Source organism: Ascaphus truei, chromosome 2 (genome assembly GCF_040206685.1).
Source record: "Ascaphus truei isolate aAscTru1 chromosome 2, aAscTru1.hap1, whole genome shotgun sequence".
NCBI lineage: Eukaryota > Metazoa > Chordata > Amphibia > Anura > Ascaphidae > Ascaphus > Ascaphus truei.
In genome coordinates, this window is record NC_134484.1 from 399,588,868 (window position 1) to 399,611,589 (window position 22,722).

A 22,722-nucleotide genomic window follows, 5' to 3' on the forward strand; every position below is an offset into this window, starting at 1 on the left:
ATATCGATCTTACACATCTTTCACTTTGCTGGAGAGTATTGGCAATATTGCCAATATACGATCTAGTCATAGGTATAGTTCACTAAACTGAACTATATATTTTATTCATTATTCATATATTAAAAGTGATAATGTTAGTCAATATTATTAAAAATCATAATAATCCCTGTTTTCATTTCCTCTTGATCTCTTTTTCTCTTCAGCAGCTTCATCTGTTGCACATTTTATTATGGTTACAAGTTAATGTTACTATGAATACAAAATGTGTTATATGTACACAAGTTAATGTTATTGATAACGATATGTAGTTATTTATAACGATATGTAACTATTTGTTCTAAGTATGTTATATTCATATGAGATCTGTTATATTCAGGCTAAGTCATGCTCTATACAGTAGGTTTTAATACATATGTCTACCAGCAGTGAAAGGAGTAACATTTGTAGACCGTGAGTCATGTCTGTCTATGATTGGCTATTCAAACTATAACATCTGTCTGAAGACCATTTTTTAAAGCCCCTAACGAAGTCCAAAAGACAAAACGCAGAGGGTGTGTTATTTGGAGTGCAATTTTTATTGTACTGCAAGCATTTACGTGCAAGCGGGAGCGCGCAGCCCTGATCCATCTGGGGTTAACAGCAGCAGTGTTCTCGTGCTGGGAGTATCGCAAGCTGATCCGGAGGAGCCCTGTGTTGGTGTGAGTGGCTGGAAGCCCTGACATCTGAGGACGTGTACCTGTCGGTGGAGAGACCAGAGGGGGAAGGGCACAGAGTGTAAGTTCTACATCCGGTACACGGAGTGTCTGTTGCAAACACCTGCCCCATGTACATGGACACGGGACAATGGATCTACACTGGAGGCTCTGCTGGGCCCCTGCTGTGTCTGTTGGCGATTGAGTAATTATCTCATACATGCTATCAAACCCGCTTTGTTTGTGAGTGCACAGTTTATATTTGAATCCGGTTCCATATAAATGTTGTAACTTTACTACAGTATGAGTGCACCTGTTTTTTGTTTGTCTTTATATATATATTTATATATTAGGTAATATTTATACGGTGCATACAGGGAAAGTGACAATCATCTGTACAAAAGTGGTTGATTGAAAGAAATAAACCAAAAAGAATCCCTTATAATTTACACTCATGGAAAACAGAAATTGGTCTGGAAAAATTATATCCAAGGGTATCAAAACCCCTTCATAGGCCATTCATATTGAATATTACGGTGCAAATTAAAACAAATTGAAGCCCCTGAAGAAGAGGCTTATGCTTCGAAACGCGTTGGACAAAGAGTACTTTTAATATTCCTAGTATTGTGTTCCACTATCTGCGTGGTATATCTACATTGGACCTATTGCTAAATACAGCTGCACTCGAGAGACTGGAGTGACGACACCGTCACACTTTACGTCAAACCTCCCTTTACGGACGGCCGCAAAAACCACACGAGACCTGTACCGTGACCAGAGGTGCTGGAAGCAGTTACAGGCGGTGGCAGGCCTGAGGAGAGGACGTCATTGATGGTCGTGATCAGCAGAGGACACCAAGCGTGAGCTGAGACGCTGGAGGAAGCTGCAGACGCTGGCGAGTCTAACAAGTGAGCGGCAGTGACGGCAGCAGTTGGCAAAAAACATCAAGCCCCACACAACTCCGGAGTGGAGGCTCCAAACCACTATCGTGACAGCCTGTCCCAAGGCGGTGAAGAGGAAATCCTGAGGTCCGGTGGCAGTGTGACGATTGGTAACTCATGTATTGCACATGAAATGCTGTTAACCCATTAATCTAATGTACGCAGATATCTTACCCTTTTAATATATACATATAATTTTTACAAACTTCACTATGTGCGTTTGCGCTGTTGTCTTTTTTGTGTTTCAGAATACTGACAACCACACTGCCTATAGGAGTCTATGAGCCTCTGCACATTGTGTTCTGTGTTTAACAGCCCACTCCTTTACTATTCAGAAGTTAAGCAGTTGCTGTTAGGTGGCTACATGTTGGATTGTAGAGAGAGTCTATATTTTCCATTTATGGATTCATGATTTGCAAAGTGAGCACACACTGGTTTGAAATACTGATCTTTTTGTCTGTACCTAGCATATTATGATCTATTTCACATTTCACCTTCACCATCTGGGACCTGTCTGACACCTGAGACAGGTATTGAACAGCCCCTCACAGATACCAGCGTACACCTAATTAACCACTTATAGGGATTTTGGCTTTAAGGAATCCTACATAAGCATAGCTTGCCCCCTGGATTTACACTTGTTCGTAGTGGTCAAGGAGAAGAATTGTTGGGGTGAATATCCAGAGATGATGGGCTGGTCGAACAAGAAGTCAAAGGCTAAGTGTGAGGAACGGGCGATTAGGCAAATTTTGAGGACTTTTGACAATTTGCTGCACGGCTTCTCCGTACTAGCCATTGTGGTTGGGGACAAGAAACCGTGGTAATGTTCCTTTGTTTTTAAATATGTGGACACAATTTGGGGAGATGTTAAGGTGTATGGGGGTATTGCCCGTTTTTGGTATGCTGAGCCACATCTCATGGGGATGTAAAGCTATAGGCCTCTGCTGTCATTGATGATGTCTCAGGTGCTATTCTCCTTTTAGCAGACATCCAGCTCTCAGTAAGCAGGCAGTCAGCTAGGGGGATATCAATGAAGGTCTATGCAAGTGAGACTTGGGTTATAAGTTTCAGGATGAGTGCTCACAGTAAAAAGGGGGGAGTTACCCAGCTGGAAAATGCTTCAGGCAAGGGAATTTTGAGTGTTAGCAGCAGCTAGAAAGAGAGACTGGGGGTTAAGGCACCAACTTCGGTGAACGCAGAAAGAATGGCCCCCTGGCTTGCATGCTATCCAAATAGAGACATTCAGCCTGTATTTTGTGGGATGAGTTTATTTTTGGTTTTTGGATTCCTATTAGGGAGATTCCGTTTTCTGAAAGGAATTTTTTAACATTTTCTTGGAGCGGCACAGATGGATGGCTAGGGATAAACTGTTGAATGAGGTGACTTTGGGAAGCATGGCAGACCCATTTGTTACTCTACCTCTTACAGGGTTGAGAATGTTGCTCTTTGCATGGGACCTTAAAAGGAGTCATGGGCTTAATGGTTGATCAATCATTTATCATACCGTAATGTGTTTATAAACATTTACATAGAATCAGAGATTTGTAGGGTTGTATTGTGGTGAGGCATTGTGGGAAGGGACTTTAATAGCCAGGATGGACATTGAGTCAGGCTTTAAGTTGCTCCCTATTTACCTGGCATGTTTCCATCTTTTTGGATGGAAATTCCAGGATTGTTATTTTGTCAACTAAGGCCTTCCAATGGGCTGCTCCAATTTCTTCTTTTATTTTGAGACTTTTACAAATTTTCTAGAGTGAGTGGTCAATGCTGAGTTGGGCAGCCTGAGGATTTGCCACTACATGGAGGACTTCCTGTTAGTGGGACCAGCAGGCTTTTGTTCTGGCAGCGGCTGAAAGAATATCGGGTTCCATTGGCCAGTGACTGATGCTGTTTTCTGGTGATTAAAGTAAATACCATCAATAAGCAGTTTCTTTTTTTCAATGGATGTTGTGTATTTAAATCATGTTTCCATATACTTTAGGGTGAGTCCGGAGTAGTACAGTGCACATTGCTGAAGGGCTGAAGGTCCCATTTGATGAACGGTCCTTCATACATTTTCGGTACCGCGTAATGCCAACTCGGAAACGTGTCAAATTGTAATGATTTGTGGGGTGTGGATTGGTTGGGAGTGGGGGAGGGAGGGGAGAATGTGTTTGTGGGGGGTGAGGGTGTTGTTGTGGGTGGTTGTTGTGTTTAGTTGGGGGGTGTGTGTTGCTCAGGGTGATGGAGGGGAGTGTATTGTGAGGGATGAGAATGGTATTGTGGGGGGTATGTGTTATTATGGGGGGTGGGATGTTGAGGCAAGGGTGTTGTGGGTAGATGGTTTTGATTGGTGGAGGGGAGTATGCTGTGTAGTGGAGTGTGTTTTGGGTGTATTCGTGTGAGGGGGTTGTGTGGAGGATATTATTTTTAATATCAAATATATTTTATATTTTTTTAATCTGTCCTTCTTGTAATGAAATGTGTTGTATTATGCAATTCTTTGATGTGTTTACATGACTTTTCACTATAAAAGAATGAGTGTTTATAACTTACCTGTGTATTAGTATTATAGAAGTCACCGAAAACTCGTAATTAGCCTCTTTGAGTGGGCACCCTTTCAGCCTCTGAGTGGGCACCCTTTCAGCCTTTCACCCTTTGAACCCCACCCTACCCTTCCCCACACACTGTATTGTGCTTCAGGGAACAGAGCTGCGGATGTAGCTTAATGCAAATGTTAGAAAAAAATACAGTTTAGGGATTACACAAACGAAAGGCCCCATCTTCCCTAGAACTGTAGTTTAGAAGGAGAGAGGAAGAAAGAGTTAGTTAAGGGAGGTATTGAGTCATGGTTGGGTTGTTAAGTTTTTTTTTAATATATATTTTGTTAAATATTATTTGAAACTACATTTTTTAATTATTCAAATGATATATTTGTCATATATTAAAAAATGATTTATTGTGCAGTTAACAAAAGTACAACAATATACTGTAACAACAAACATTAAGAAAGACACATTTATAACCATAACCCACTAACCTCAATAAACATTAAAATACTAAAAACTCATTCCACCAGGTTATATTTTCTTTTCGTGCTTGTAGGATTACAATGGACAGCTACTTTCAGTGTTCCAGTCTATACGATTCCATACTTGAAGTAATGACGCTCACCACAACAGCAGGTCTTTTACTAATGGTGATATTGGCTTCCTTTGTGTGATGGGTGGCACAATGTTCCCCCAGCTTCTCATGTTGGCACTTTTTTGACCTGTAACTGTACTGGAAAGTGCTAGACACTGGTTGTACCGGCTTTTGGACACTTAAAGGACAATACTGGTGTATTTGCTTTGTTGCCTTTAACCAATCCTTTTGGCTATTGTGCAGTTATTTAAGTGATCTTTTTCTATTCGAAAAAAACAACATAAGAAACTAGCTATTACAGTATTTGTCATCCAACCCTCCCCTCTCCCCCATTTTATTATTTTATTGTGCTTTAGAGCACCGAGCCGTGGCTATAGCTTCATGCAAAAATAGAAACACAACTTTGGGGATTAAACAAAACCTGACCTTTCTAAATGATCACTTGGTTGGTCGAATTGCACACATTTTGTATTACACAACTTACAGAACAGTAGCATTCAAAACTGTAAAGCGACAAAAATGTATGTTCTGGTCTTGAACTACTCACCTTTAGAGTTTTCAGTAAATAAGAACACTGACCTCAGTATTTTCCTGCTCACTCGCCAGGCTTGCAGTATGAAGTATGGGAACACCCTCGTCCTGCGCATTCCTGCCTAAGCTGGCTGATAAAGAAACATTGGATATGGAAGTATATATTGCTGGCACTACAGTATTAGTAGTAGTTACCAAAAAAAAGACAACATCACCATAATAAGCGTCTTCACCCTTTCAGCCAATGTTGTCCAGAGCACTGCGGCTGTAGCTTAATGTAAACAAAAAAAATATTTGGGGATTAAGCAAACAGAATACTGACCGCAGCCGCATTAAGCATGAAGCAAGGTAATGCCCCCAGCCTTCCCACTGACTGACCCGGTCTGAGATGGGTGTGACTTGTCCGCTGCCTGTGTAATAATCATATAACAATTGCCTCACTGTGAAAAGACAAAATTATAAAGATGAAAATGAGTACAAAAGCATACTGTACACTACATACTGTATAAAAAGCATATGAGAAGAACAACTGTATACAGCAGTGTACTTACTGAGTTCTGATCCTGCGTACCATCCAATGAACCTTCGTCTTCCTTTGAACATGATATCTAATGCAGCGTAATATCACCTGGATGCCCCCTTGCCTCAGCACCGTTGGATTTTCGTGGTTGTAAATCCCTTCTTGTACATGTGCATTATTTTAATACTAGTTTCTTTCTTCATTTTTTTTTGTCATAGTTGCTATTCAGAATAGAAGCCTCTTCTAGCCCCCCACGCGCCTCCAAGCAATAGCCATATGGCATGAAGCCCATGCATGCCATCCTGCTCTTTAAGCGATGATTACACTGTGCCTATGACTCCTCATGCTAATGATAATGACCTCCAAGCAAGTGGCATCCAGCAGCAGTTACTTGTGACTGTTTGTAAAAAGCACACCTGCGATAGCTGAACCACAGAGATGTACAGTAAGTGAATTTGTATCCCTGTCAGCGGGGATCCAGTAGATGACACCCTTCTTCCCATGATACCCAAGATATGTTATGCTGCAAGGGACAGCCACATTGATTTGCATAATTAATCTTGCAACATTATCTGCCTTTTCAACATTATACCGAGTGGGCCAGAAATGTCAACTTTGATGGCTCCATGGTAAGAAGGCTATACCGAACAAATTGAGGAGAAATATTTTAGATACACTTGAGAAGCAGAGAAGTAGGTGGATCGATGGGACTGCCGCTCCAAAGGAAAAAAATGTGGAAACTCACCAGCGTAGAAAAATAAGATCAATTTATTAAACTACATAAAAAAGAGGGAAAGGTACAGTAAGTACAGCTGGGCACTTGAGAAAAAGCTCCCTCAAAGACGCACCAAAGTGAATGTCTTCATGTATATGTTAGTGAATTAAAACTTAAATCTTTCTTTCGAAATTAAGGATTGGCAACGAAAATAGAACAAATGGATAAAATATATAAAAATGCCAGATCTAGGTATAGAAACTAATAAACCTGCCTGGACATGAAATCACAATAAAGGGCAATTAAAGGTTTATTTGATAGAGGTGGCTTGCAGAGCTCCTTCGAGCTGCGTCGGATGATATATTAAAGTCTTTATATCCACCTAATCATAGGCTGTAGGTATTGAATACTTTAGTTATTGAACTCAAATAAGGTTACTAACACTAAACAAACAATACAAAACATACAATAAACATTAATGTCCTTGGCGCACTATCTGGTATATAACCTGACAGTAAAGAAGTCCAATTTGTCCTTGATGATAGGGATATTGAATCCGGAATCCAATCTTTTCTGGAGGTCCTTAGAGGTAATTGAATCGAATCTGTGTTGATATAAAAGACAGAACAACCATTGCGCAATACTTCTGGTCAAACATCAACTCCCCCACCGTTGCCAGCTACTTACTTAAAAATGATTAAAAAAGGGCCTCAAAAGGTATCTTTCACTTCTTCCCCGTCACCTTAGTTCTGCTATGTTGCCAGGCGAGATGACTCCTCTGCTTAGAGGGAGGCCTCTCCCCAGCGTGATACCGGAAAATAAGGGAATAGGGCCAATGGTATGATACCGTCACAATTTAATACAATAAAAACAAGACTATAAACCAGTGCACTCACATGCTTATAGTCCCTATATGTGTGATACAATGTGCCGTCCGCTTGCGTGGCAGGATGCTGGGATGCTGCAGATGGAGGCGAGATTCAGTGTTTGTCCCCGCTTCGTGGCCTCGATTCGGAGCGCCTCGTCTCCCTCCGATGACGTCACTGCTCAAGCTCCCCTTTTCCTCCGCGCATGCGTAGACGTAAACAACGTAACACTGCTACAGAAACAGTGTTACGTTGTTTACGTCTACGCATGCGCGGAGGAAAAGGGGAGCTTGAGCAGTGACGTCATCGGAGGGAGACGAGGCGCTCCGAATCGAGGCCACGAAGCGGGGACAAACGCTGAATCTCGCCTCCATCTGCAGCATCCCAGCATCCTGCCACGCAAGCGGACGGCACATTGTATCACACATATAGGGACTATAAGCATGTGAGTGCACTGGTTTATAGTCTTGTTTTTATTGTATTAAATTGTGACGGTATCATACCATTGGCCCTATTCCCTTATTTTCCGGTATCACGCTGGGGAGAGGCCTCCCTCTAAGCAGAGGAGTCATCTCGCCTGGCAACATAGCAGAACTAAGGTGACGGGGAAGAAGTGAAAGATACCTTTTGAGGCCCTTTTTTAATCATTTTTAAGTAAGTAGCTGGCAACGGTGGGGGAGTTGATGTTTGACCAGAAGTATTGCGCAATGGTTGTTCTGTCTTTTATATCAACACAGATTCGATTCAATTACCTCTAAGGACCTCCAGAAAAGATTGGATTCCGGATTCAATATCCCTATCATCAAGGACAAATTGGACTTCTTTACTGTCAGGTTATATACCAGATAGTGCGCCAAGGACATTAATGTTTATTGTATGTTTTGTATTGTTTGTTTAGCATTGTCTTGCATTCCTTGTGGATAGGTGTGCCATTCTCGTCCATAGGCAGCCGCTTCCTCAGTTTAATAATTAGATCGTAGGATTCAGTTCTAAATCATTATAAGTTCTTGCAAAGAGGAATTAATAATTAGAGCACTTATATATCACAAATAGATTGTTAAGTTAGGTTAATAGGTTGAGCGCTTCAGTATATGCTTTAGTTTAGTTTAATATCACCATCACAAGGTTACTAACACGGTTTATCCTTTAGTAACACTTCACCTGCACAGGGTAGTCACGCTCTTGTGCCGCTAATTGAGAACACTTGTGATTGCTAATTTGCATAATACTTAGCTCAGATAGCTATCGCCATACAAAAAGTCTTTTTTACTCATATAGATTCTTTAAGGCTACAAAAGGTGTAACAATATTCACCCTGATACAACCTGCCATGTCAACTTTGTAGCTTATACCAGTAAGTACCACGTTCAAGGCACATCACTTTAGACTACTGACATGTAGATAAACAGCAGAATGTACAAGTCCCACAAAAAGGACCCACAGAATATCATCTGATTAGAGGTAATCACTGTCACGGGAGACCAGGCATTTACACCTTTATACCGGGATCATATCACTGAGCAAAACCAAATAGTAAAACAAATTGTCATTTATTCCATAGAAACAGACATACACACAGTGGATTACTAAACAAAAGACAAAACACACTTACTGCGGGTCTTGGCTACAAAACTAACCTTTCCTAGGTGAAACAGTCCATAAAACAAAGTCTTTAGGTTGACTGGGACTTGGTCCGAAATGTCCTGGAACTCAAATTGGCATGATGTTCCTGACGCCACCGCTGTATCTGCTCCGGAGCTGCCAAAATCCCTTGACCGGGAGATAGTACCAAACATCCTGGTACTCTTTTCGGCTTGCAATTCCAGCCGCAACCGCTATCTTTTCTTTTCAGAAATTGGCCCTGAAAATTGGGACTTTTCTCGCCTTGAAATTTCTGAAGCCGGCTCGCTGGTATTTCTCTCAGAGCATCTTTTGGTGATTTCGAATTTGCCACTACTGCTTAGAATCTCTTGTCCGGATTGGCTGCAGGGTTTCTTATAGTATTTGGAGTTATTCACAAAATACTACAGCCAATCCCAGCTTGGGAACTTTCCAACCAGCCAGTCAGATGGCTGCCAGTCTTCTGAAGCCGGGCAACCAGATCTTCTGAATGAAACAAGGGCATGCGCGAGTTTGCTACCTTTGCCACTTGCTATGCCGAAGCCACCCATGGAGCTAGGTGCTCCCAGGTCTGAGAAGGCGAATGCTAGCCGGAGAGGTAACCAGCCGGTCATAATACCTTTATTAATGGCCTGGTTACCCCCTCACCGTCACAATCACTGTACAAGGAAATTACGATTTCTGAATGCAAATAGAGAACAAAAGCCAATAGGTCTAAATACCACATTAAGGGACATGTAATGCATACAGTGTTTATCGTACCGCATTAATTATGTGTAAATATCATTTGCTCTCATAGTGTATACAGTAGCTCTGTAAAAACGCAAAGCCTTTCAAATGACCTTAAAGTTCCCAATTGAAAACTAATACACTTAAATACTTGCCACGCTTATGATAGCTAGTTTGTCTAATATAAGCTTAATTAGCTTTCTCCCTCCAGGTAACCCCCGGAGCAGATAAAAGTTCTATTAGGTTACATTGAGTTTAATATCATATTATCAGGTGTAATCTACCATGTCAGCTTTGTCTCATACAAGTGCCACGTTCAAGGCACATCTCTTTAAACTATTAGTATGTAGATAGACAGCCATAGACTATGGCAATAGTGTAGCAAATATACCACCTATTATGTGTATTGGATCTGCGTGATGCAGGGTGTCTGTTCCCTCTATACAGTTTACTTATAACCCTTTACTGTTTGGGAATTCTTAAGAGCGGAGCTCATTGCTCCTTGGGCCAGCCATGCAGCAGCTCAATAGTTCCCGTTTAACATATTTAGCCCATCACCCTGGGGTGATGTGGTAGCACCAGCCGGTTGTTAATAGAGAGCTCCATGATGCCGGACTAAACTAACAAACCTCCACGTTAGTAGTGAGCCAAAGTAGGACTCTATTACTGGGCTAAAAATGTTAAACGGGAACTATTGAGCTGCTGCACGGCTAGCACAAGGCGCAATAAGCTCCATTCTTAATTAATAACCATAATTATTAACCATTAACCACATCCAGCGACACAGAACATCACTATTGGCTAATTAAGATAACGACTGTCGTTTCGGTATCTCTTTGCATTGTAGCTCCTGTACGCATGCGCATTAATTCAATGAAACACACACAGTATGTGTTCCATCCAGTGGGTGTAAAGTGCACGTGCGCAGTAATTTAATGGAACGGATACTGTATGCATATGTGTTCCATATATTATACATAGAGCGCACATGCACAGCGGTGTTCCAATAAAGCAGCACAGTATTTAAGTAATGCATCTATTTATTGTCGATTATCTTACAGGTGAAATTGTAGAAGAGACACCAAGGGCATGTTGGTGGAAGAATATTGTATTATTTTCCCAAGTTTCTGTTATTTCTGTTATTGTGTAAAATAATAAATATCAGAACAAAAGGAGAAAAGAGACATAGTACGGGCAATCGTCTGGTAGGTATAGATGAGTAAGTTAAATATCAATTTTATTTTCATGTCAAAGCTAATAAAATATTGGGTATTAAAATAACTATGATGCAGCTGTGATCCTAGTTTGAGCTCTTAAATTGGACTCTGGATACAGTGCGAATACGTATGGTGGCCTAAGTGTATCAGTCACCAACCGATACATATAATTAAAAATAGATCAGAGTGATCGCTCCGTTCCCAACACGTATTGGGGTACATGTGGTAGGCTCAACGGGTATCTAGAGAACGTTCCCTCATACAAATAATTACATCAAGCGATGTGCTGTCAGACAGAGATCTGAAGGAACCAACCCCTCTATTCCAGGACGCAGCGGTCCCTGGAATCCGTGGGACCTCACGGACACCAACCCAGACGGATGTACAGAGCCCCCGATAACAGGTGTAATGGAAGACCAGGTTATTTACACCTTTTTACCAGGATCAATCATTGAGCAAAACAAGGTAGAGAAATAAACATTAGCTTATTCGGCTTAAATCTGCATACACACAGTGGAACACAAAATACAGACGAAAAGACACACTTACTGGGGGTCTTGGGTCGAAAACTAGACTTTCCTAGTTGCAGGGCACTCTATTGGGAGAGTTTTACCCTGATCGGGACTTAGCCCGGGATCTCCTGGAACTGAAATCGGCACGAAATTCCAGATGCCACCGCTACGTTCTTGTCAACAGAACTTCCTGACTGCGAGTCAGCCTGAATCTCCTGAAACTCAGATCGGCATGAAATCCAGCCGCGACCGCTACATTTGTTTCTCAGACCTTGGGTGCAAATGTCAGGACTTAGTCTCTGGCAGGCAGACCTTTCAGACTTCAAAATGAAGCCGGTTGCTTTGCTATTTCGAACAAAACAACGTTGAAAAGCCCGTCCGCGCTCTTTCGGCTCTGACTCAAGGGAAACACACCATCTGACTGTCTCATAGCTTCTTATAGCTTTCCCTGCTCTTGCTGAAACATAGAGGCAGAACTCAACAACCAATCAGTGCGTGGGAACTTTCTCAAGCAGCCAATCAGAGCCAAACCAGTTAGAAAAGTCGGGTCAGCGGGAAATTCAAAATAGTCAAGGGACATGTGCAAGCCTGCCTTGTCCTCCACGGCTATCCCAATGCCACCTGCTGGGCAGGCGCCCTTAGGTCTGGCTGAACAAGTGGCATCCCGGAGGACTGCCATTAATGTCCAGACCTAGTACTCCACCTTTCCCCGCTAACCAAATTCCGTTCATAGCTCTGGGCATTCTCTGACTGCTTTGAACTCTGATGTCCAGCAGACATACTGGCGCCTATGGATTTGCACGGGCTGCCTGTTTGGACATGGGTTCCGAATGTAAAAACACCTTACAATACACTTTAATAAACTCTGATTCTCGGGGAACCCCTCCAGCTATGTGGGACTGTAGGTGAGGATCTTGGGGTTTGAAAACTAGGAGTCTAGGAGGCACTGTATGGCCCTAGTATAACTCACCGCAGGCACCCGAAAATAGTGCGAGTACGCAAGGGAGATTTATAAGGCCACCGGTAACTCTGTCCCCAGACCTCCTGTAATCAAAATGACTTCCTTCTCACCCCAAAACCCCACCCAAGACTTAGACTCCCAACGTTTGGAGTCTTTAGGGTACAGGGAACAGAAAAGGAAAATATGTTGTATCTTTATTTCTGTCTGCCTTATTTCCCCGCACACTTTCCTTTTGACTCAGTTTGGACTCTCACAGCCCCCAACCTTATGGATGGTTGGGCACCCACAGACCATATACTGTTTGTGGGTCACCTTGGTCCTAGATGGGGGTACTCCCTTAACCCAGGGATTCCATCAGCTCAAGGGATACACATGTATCCCTGTGCCTCATTCTCCTTTCCGAATTCTGCTGAAGCTGGGTGCCCTAATGGTGAGTCACATTTACGTTTTCAAGGGGAAGTATTGCCGGGGCAATGTGCCTACATGTATCTGAGAATCAGGCATGATTCCCGGGTACATTTGTTGGGGATCCGGTAACTTTGAATCCCGACCTGCCTGGCCCATTCTGACAACAGTTCCTCTGCAAAACCCCCCTTGAAACTCATACACTAGCATTCCCCGCCTGATTACATGCCCGGAAAGGGAAAAACACAAAAATTGGTTTTATTACATTTTCCAAGTACATACATTACAATGCAATACTATACTGTTATTGGATTCAAGAGCTAACTCTCTTGGACCCTTATACACAGGCCAGTGGTAACCATATGGGCTTGACCTTTATTATGTAGCCTGGTAACCCCCTCCCATCACAACAGGTACCTGTTTGGACTTTGGGTCAGAGATTGGTAGAGGCCTGTCCTCCCAGCCCTGCAGATAGGAATTGAGAAGTAGGCCTTACAAAGGGATACATTCCAGAAACCATGTGGTGTTCCGAACCTTTTCCATTCATAGTGCTCCACTTTCTTCACACAGTTTCTTACAAAGAGATAGGCTGTTTGTTTATTTGTATGCTGCCATAAAGCTCTGTTGTTTTGAAGCTACAGGCTAAATAAAAGCCAATGTTTACTTCCCCAAAATCTATGTCTCTCTGGTTATACCTCTGCACGTCTCCTACATGGTCCTTATCGCAATTTCTATATTTCCATGTACTGTAGTAACTAAGGAGGAAGTCGGAGAAGGTGGTATGATACTTTTTATTGGACCAACAAGTAGTTGATATGTTACAAGCGTTCGAACCTCTTAGGGTCCTTCATTGGGTATCTTAGAGGTTCGAAAGCTTGTAACATACTGTACAGTATCAACTACTTGTTGGTCCAATAAAAGGTATCATACCACGTACTTACTCCCTCTCCCTCCTTTGTTACTACATGGAAGAAAGGACCAACACGGCTACCCACCATTCTTTGCTTACTGTATGGTATCTTTTTTTAAATTTTACATGCTATTTAACATGCTACATGAAGCCTACAATCTAATATAAAAACATATTTAATATTTCTTAGTTAAAAGCAGGGCTTTCCTGTTACATATTTACAGGAGCGTGGGAAAAGTGGCACAAGCCTCACTGAGCCGTTTTTTTCTTCGTCTTTTTTTTTGGAAACCAAAGCTGCTACTGCTAACCTTATATAAATGCAGAAGCAGCTTCAACTTACTGTACCTTTCTACCAGCAATTATTTGTAGCTGATCAGTGTCACTGTGGTGGTGCTGGTGGTGATGTCTGACTGGTGATAATTTAAATGTATTTTATTTATCCCTGATTTAGCTAACACATTCCTATTAAAGGGATTCTGTGTATCCCAGAGGGATTGTTGTACAATAGAGGGTCATAAAATAGTAACATTTTAAAGGATCCCTTATTACTTCACTTAAACACTATAATCCACCAGGTAATAAATATGGTTCAGATGTTAAACCATCAGACTTAAAATGGAATACAATGTCCTAAATGGCAATCTTAATACAACAAAATGATTTCCAGCAATATGTAAATCTAGTTTGAAGCTCTCATGCTTGTAATAAAAGTATGTTTTAATAATGACAGTGATGAAGCTTGTTTTGTGATCTCCTCTGAACTTTTCATGTTGACAGTCCTATAAATAGCATCTTAAAGATGAAACAATGTGATTGGCAGCAGTGTCTTACATAGCAATCTGGCATCTCTTTTCAGTCATTCAGTAACAAATATCAACTGAATTTTGATGCAATGGTGACAATTTTTTGACATAAGCACATGCAAATTGATACATGTTTGCCACATATACTAACAGAGCAAGAGTCACATTCATTACATTGTAATAAGGTTATTTTAAGTATAATTTCAAAATGTATGTTTAAAAAGCATATTGATAAATTAAATAAAAAATACTTTCTGGGAAATTGGGAACAACATAATTTTTTAAAATCTGTTTATATTTCTATGGTAATTCAGTTTTCCCAAAAGTAAGTACTGTATTCACATGCTATTGATTAAACTCAATTTAGCATCATTATTTGAAACCATGTATAGAATGCCATATATACTAAGCAGTGTTACTCAGGGCTGTCAGCAGCTTTCCCGTGGGGCAAGGACTAGTGTTTCCAACTGAGCCCCCTGTGTCGGTGGCCCTGCGTCGGTGGCCCTGTGAGCCCTTTGGTCTTTCAACCCCCCCCCCTCTCACACCTGCTCCCTCTCTCTCACACACCTTATCCCCCTCTCACACACCTCATTGATCTCTGTAGGAGATGTGTGCAGAGGTTTTAAAGAGGAGATGTCATTTTTAGGGGAAAAATCAAATTGGCATTTATTAGCCACAACTTTCATAACAGAAACAGCTTGTGATCAGTGAAAATAGTGTTAAAGGAAAACAAAAAACAGACCTAGCTTCTATAGGGAGTGCTGACAGCCTACAGTATACTGTGTCTATGGTTTGGGGAGTTAGCTCCTTACCAGCAACAAATATATAAAACAGAGTGGAGGTCAGTTACATTCAGCTAGGGTAGGGGTCTGAAAACTCTTGTGCTAGCTTCTCTCCACAGCGATCCAATGTTCAGTACCTTCCTTGGGCCAGAGAGAACTTGACTGCAGCTTCTGGATCAAAGAAACTCTTAGACTGCTGTCAAGAAAGCCTTTAAAGTCTGTTAATGAGCCAGGTTGAAGCTGGTTAATTGCCTCCTGCTGAGATTAACCAGCTGGACTTAGCAGCTAGAGACAGGCTTTTCTTGTACAGCCTTTAGACAGGGAAAAGACCCTGTCACATACCTTCCCTGTTTGTGGGTAGCAACGGCTAGTCATGGTGGAAGCCTCGTCCCTCCACTCTCTCTTGAGCCCTAGGTCAATGGAGAATGGCTGGAGGGAGAGATACTATAAATGTACTTCTCTTAAGGTGATTCTCACTCCTATCAGAAATATTGCCTTTCCTTTTTGGGTCAGGTATCTCCTGCATGTGATCACCCTAAGTCTAATCGAAATGCGTAGGGAGATCACACGCAGGAGAGAGAGACCCCAGCGGACATTTTTCCAAGTCTCGTGAGATGAGATATTCTACCAGGTGATGCGGAAGTGTCTGTCCTCACAATGACAGTGAACGTGGGAGAGAACAGACTACCAGGACTAAAAGCAAAAAAAAAAAATGGAGTGCGCCAAATATAGATGCTACTGAAAATAAAGGACTAAATCATAATATTGATTGAATATACAATAAATCATGTGACATGAACCAATCCGGAGCGTGAAGTGTCTGGCAAAATTATATTGATAAATGTGTAAGTAAACCAAACAAAATTTATAACGCAGCTTCCTAAACCAGGAACCCCAGTCCCTGAAAAGTGGTATAAAAAGAAAGAAAAGGATTTGGAAGCGCAGTCAATGGGGTAGTGGTAAAACTAAACACTTTTATAATAGATTGTGTCCCTAAGATCACAATCAGTAACAACAAAAATCACAATTAACTCAAAAAATAACAATATTAAAATAAGTAGTGGTGTGCAAATGAAGCAATTTCCTGCTCGTTGAATCACAGAGGGGTTACAACGGGAAAGTCCCGGCTTGAGATCAGAGTCCTTGGGACCCAGGAGATTGCCCCGAGATGAAAACGTGAACTGTCAGGGCATATGTTTGTTGAGAGGGTTACCCCAGGGTTGAGCCAATGCTCAGTGTGCTCACCCTGAATCCACCGATGATCCGTGGGGGTCTGATGGTTCTCTCCAAATAACAACCTCTCCGGTCACGATGTAAAAGTTGCTGGCACCGCACAGCCCTCTGGCTGTCCGGGTCTGACGTCACTTCCGGATATGACGCACTGACCCTTCCTTGTTGTCTCTGGGCTGTGTCTGACCTCCTCGATCCTCCTCCGCAGTGATGCTATCAGATAGGCAGGCAAACAAGCCTAAGGCAGGTGCCGCTATCGTAGACCCAATTTGCTGTGTTGCTTGCTTCACTCCACTACACCAAATGAGAGCGCAAACCCTTGGCTCCTCCTCCTATGCGTTTCACCATTGAATGGCTTCATCAGGGATATCACAGCACTAGTCCAATCATGATTTATAGCCTTGCTAATTACAATTTCTTAAATTGATCTTCATTAATCTTGATGAAATTGATTAATTGATCCTAATATCTCAATGAACTAGTGCTCATGATATAATGACTGGTTCATGTCACGAAACAATACATATAATAAAAATTGAATTTTTTTTAGTTTGTTTAAAAAGCAATACATTATTACATATAATTAAAAAACATTTTGAGTAATTATAAACACAGTTAATTAACTATACATATTAAAACACTTAAAACACTCAATACTTGGTTAAAAAATAAATATATAAATTGAAAGTGAAATATTTATGCATTTGGGGCTGTAGATAAGGTAATCAGTCAATTTAAAAAAGAACCACATATTATCTTTTGAAAAGCTAAAAGGTCCAGATCCTCGTTTAAACCTACTGGACTAAGTGTTTGTAATTTAAAAATCCAGTAGGTCTCCTGTTTCCTAAGTCTTAAAAGTCTATCACCCCTCATAGTTGTTTTGTTAATATGTTCAATTCCCACAATAGATAGTCCCTCTATACTCCTATTGTGGGTTGTTAAAAAATGTCTTGAAACCCCATGGCCAAGGAAACCTTTCAGGATATTCCTTCTATGTTCTGTAAAACGTTCTTTTAAACTTCTTTTCGTGCGTCCAATATAATAAAGGCCACAGGGACAGGTAAGCAGATAGACAACGTAATCAGTATTACAATTTATAAAGTGTTTGATTCTAAATACTTCTCCTGTTACATTTGATGAAAATTCGATACTCTTATTCACAATATGTTTACATGTTAAACAGTTTGTACGTTCACATTTATAACAACCATCTGGACACGAAGGTATAGTACACCTGCTTGTTCCTCAAAATTAGACTCTTTTGTACAGTTCCTAAAAATTCTTAAAAGTTGCCCATAAGGTATATTGTTAATCCAAGCTTTCGAATGGTTACTAGTTCGATCAAGATAGCTGTTTGCATCTACCTTCTTAAAAAATGTTTTTGTTAAAATTTTGTCCCCCTCACTGAATAAAACTAAATCTAAAAAGTTTATTGTTGCTGAATTATGTTCATGGGTAAACTGGGGATTGACATCATTATTATTCAAATATTCATAAAATTGTAAAAGCTCTTCTTGCGTACCCTTCCATATTATTAAAAGGTCATCTATAAACCGTTTATAAAAACAAATATTTAAAAAAAAGGGTTTATTCTGCCAAATGTTCTCAATCTCCCATTACCCATAAAAAGATTGGCAAAACTTGTGGCAAATTTCGTCCCCATAGTCGTGCCAATCTTTTGGACATAAAATGTATCTTCAAATAAAAAATAGTTATTCTTTAAAATAAAATCTATACTTTTAATGATAAAAGATCGCTGTTCAATACTCATGAAGGGGTCTTGTTTTAAAAAATAATCTACTGCTTCCACTCCTTTCTCATGTATGATACTCGTATATAGTGCTGTCACGTCACATGTTACCCATAAAAGATCATCCGCCCATTTAATGTTACCTAATAAGTACTGATTACCTTATCTACAGCCCCAAATGCATAAATATTTCACTTTCAATTTATATATTTATTTTTTAACCAAGTATTGGGTGTTTTAAGTGTTTTAATATGTATAGTTAATTAACTGTGTTTATAATTACTCAAAATGTTTTTTAATTATATGTAATAATGTATTGCTTTTTAAACAAACTACATTTTTTTCAAGTTATTATATGTATTGTTTCGTGACATGAACCAGTCATTATATCATGAGCACTAGTTCATTGAGATATTAGGATCAATTAATCAATTTCATCAAGATTAATGAAGATCAATTTATGAAATTGTAATTAGCAAGGCTATAAATCATGATTGGACTAGTGCTGTGATATCCCTGACGAAGCCATTCAATGGTGAAACGCATAGGAGGAGGAGCCAAGGGTTTGCGCTCTCATTTGGTGTAGTGGAGTGAAGCAAGCAACACAGCAAATTGGGTCTACGATAGCGGCACCTGCCTTAGGCTTGTTTGCCTGCCTATCTGATAGCATCACTGCGGAGGAGGATCGGAGGAGGTCAGACACAGCCCAGAGACAACCGGGAAGGGTCAGTGCGTCATATCCGGAAGTGACGTCAGACCCGGACACCCGGAGGGCTGTGCGGTGCCAGCAACTTTTACATAGTGACCGGAGAGGTTGTTATTTGGAGAGAACCATCAGACCCCCACGGATCATCGGTGGATTCAGGGTGAGCACACTGAGCATTGGCTCAACCCTGGGGTACCCCTCTCAACAAACATATGCCCTGACAGTTCACGTTTTCATCTCGGGGCAATCTCCTGGGTCCCAAGGACTCTGATCTCAAGCCGGGACTTTCCCGTTGTAACCCCTCTGTGATTCAACGAGCAGGAAATTGCTTCATTTGCACACCACTGCTTATTTTAATATTGTTATTTTTTGAGTTAATTGTGATTTTTGTTGTTACTGATTGTGATCTTAGGGACACAATCTATTATAAAAGTGTTTAGTTTTACCACTACCCCATTGACTGCGCTTCCAAATAGTTTTCTTTCTTTTTATACCACTTTTCAGGGACTGGGGTTCCTTGTTTAGGAAGCTGCGTTATAAATTGGGTTTTGGTTTTCTTACACATTTATCAATATAATTTTGCCAGGCCCTTCACGCTCCGGATTGGTTCATGTCACATGATTTATTGTATATTCAATCAATATTATGATTTAGTCCTTTATTTTCAGTAGCATCTATATTTGGCGCACTCCATTTCTTTTTTTTGCTTTTGTTCCAACCACCACCCTTGAGTGCTGCCTCATATGGTGAAACTCTAAATATCGGTTTATTGTTCCTAGAGGATATTGTTTGGGTAATTCAATACACTCATCTGTTAGTATTTTGTTTAAATATTGATATATTTTTTTTGTTATGTCCCACGTATAATGGCGAGGTTCAGATCAGGAAATGATAGATTGACTAGAAGGAGAAAACATTTAATTGGTGAAAAACATATTAACACAACGACAATAGTAGAAGAAGATGTGTGTGATTTTTCTTCTGAATTCACCAAATTAGAGAACCTCCTGAAGCTAGAGGCTTGCCACTGGTGGGATGTTTATTTTTTGAAAAAGTATTTACAAGAGGGAAGGGCCCCAAGGGGTTTAAGGCTTTTGAAGGAACCCACTTTTGATGATTTAGAATTTATTAAATCCTGGAACGAAATTCTGGATGTCAGTACCTTTGCCCTTATGAGATTACTTATTACATATAGAGAAAAGATTTTAGAAAATCTAGCAGAAGAAATAGATCAGCTACAGGGTGAATTAAAATTGTTTAGTGATACGATTGAATTTAGCGATCTGGTAGAGACGACAGATTTGAAACTTGAGAGATTTGAAGAAGAATTGATATCCTCTAAAGATAAGAAATTTGATAGAGATTATATAGATTATGCCACAAATAAACAAAGAAATTGGGCAAAAAAGTATGAGAAAAAGGAAAATTTTAGACCACAGAAAAATATATACCATGTAGGGGGAAGGTCAAATCCAAACTTTACTAGAAGGGGAAATTATAGAACAGAACAATCATATAGAAACCCTGCAGATCAAGACAGGGGGGTTTTTGTACCCCCAAAAGCAAGGAGTAGCGAAAAGGAAAAAACAAATCGCAAGCCTTTAAGTTTTAAATCTATAGCCCAAAATAAGGGAGGTTTTAATCTTTCAACTCCAAAGGATTTAGGTCCAAATTCATCAAGACCCACCTCGGATACATTTAGGATCAATGAGGTTTCACAAATTGAAGCTAATCTGGGAGCGAGACCGAAAACAAGGTCTGTTTTTTTGGAAAGTTTTAGAAATACACCAACTGGGTCTTTTTTAGAGAGAGAAAAGAAAGGAAAGAAGGTAAACCATTTAAATACAAAACAGAAGAAAGACCCAGATTTGAAAGAGCTTCAGGAGAAGGAAAAAATACTTTTAGAAAAAAGGAAGAAACAATTAATACAAACACAAAAAGATCTGAAAAAGTTAGAAAGAGAGGTAGCAGAGGGGGCAAGGAAGTTCAAAGAAAGAGACAATGTAAAATAGCTAGGGAAATAAACCAGGGAAGTATTTTTAACCTGTCCAAATTTCCCCTTACAATAGAGCAAAGCAGAGTTTTGGAGAGAGGTCTTTCCTTTGCCCCAACCAGTGGACGAGTTTAATTTGATCTGTTTATTGACCTGCATAGGTTCATAAGAAAAGTAACGTTAAAACGACATTTTTTAAAAAATGGTACTAAAAACGCTCTCATTTATGATAGTACTGTGCAAGCGAAAGAGAAGGAATATATCTCATCCATGGTTGTACTCCTGGAGGAAAAATGAAGGGCCTTTAGAAGCAGAGGTCCTTTTGGATTCGTTAGTAAATTCTAATGAAACCATCTATTCGCATTTTAAACCTAGGTCCAACTTTTACCCATCACAGTCTAAGGGTCCCAATGTGGAGGTGTTTTTTGATCTTGTTTTAAAGGATCTTGAGTCCCTTTGTGAACATCCCCCTAAGACAAGGCCGAACCTAACACCTATTGAAGCTAAAGCTTTGGATGATCTGAAAAATAATCAAAACATTATAATTCGTCAGGCAGATAAAGGAGGAGGAATAGTGATTCAGGATAGAACTGATTATGTGTCAGAAGCCCTTAGGATCCTAGGAGAGGGGGAGTCATATTCTGTCCTTAAGGCAGACCCACTTATTGAATTTCAGAAAAATCTATTAAAACTCCTAAGGGATGGTACACAGAAAGGTGTTCTGAATCAAGCGGAATTTAAATTTTTGTATGTGGAACAACCAAGTACACGAGTTATGTACCACTTACCTAAGATACATAAGTCTTACAAACCCTCCGGGTCGCCCAATTATTTCTGGGATCAATTCAATCACTTCAAATCTGTCCGAATTCGTTGATTCATTTCTTCAGAATCATGTGAAGAATTTGAAATCATATACAAGGGATACCAAACATATTTTAGACTTATTAGGTAACATGAAATGGGCGGATGATCTTTTATGGGTAACATGTGACGTGACAGCACTATATACGAGTATCATACATGAGAAAGGAGTGGAAGCAGTAGATTATTTTTTAAAACAAGACCCCTTCATGAGTATTGAACAGCGATCTTTTATCATTAAAAGTATAGATTTTATTTTAAAGAATAACTATTTTTTATTTGAAGATAAATTTTATGTCCAAAAGATTGGCACGGCTATGGGGACGAAATTTGCCCCAAGTTTTGCCAATCTTTTATGGGTAAACGGGAGATTGAGAACATTTGGCAGAATAATCCCTTTTTTAAAAATATTTGTTGTTATAAACAGTTTATAGATGACCTTTAAATAATATGGAAGGGTACGCAAGAAGAGCTTTTGCAATTTTATGAATATTTGAATAATAATGATGTCAATCCCCAGTTTACCCATGAACATAATTCAGCAACAATAAACTTTTTAGATTTAGTTTTATTCAGTGAGGGGGACAAAATTTTAACAAAAACATTTTTTAAGAAGTTAGATGCAAACAGCTATCTTGATCGAACTAGTAACCATTCGAAAGCTTGGATTAACAATATACCTTATGGGCAACTTTTAAGAATTTTTAGGAACTGTACAAAAGAGTCTGATTTTGACGAACAAGCATGTGTACTATATAGGAAATTTTTAGCAAAAGGATATAAAAAGGACAAATTGGATGCGGCATTATTAAAGGTTAAGGGGCAAAACAGACAGGGGCTTATGAAAATACT

General features: G+C 40.1%; 1 protein-coding gene across 5 annotated transcripts in view; it reads right to left on the reverse strand.

Moving 5' to 3' along the window:
• Nucleotides 1-22,722, reverse strand: part of DYNC1I1 (dynein cytoplasmic 1 intermediate chain 1) — a 576,993-nt gene that overhangs the window by 256,810 nt on the left and 297,461 nt on the right. The window lies entirely within an intron of this gene.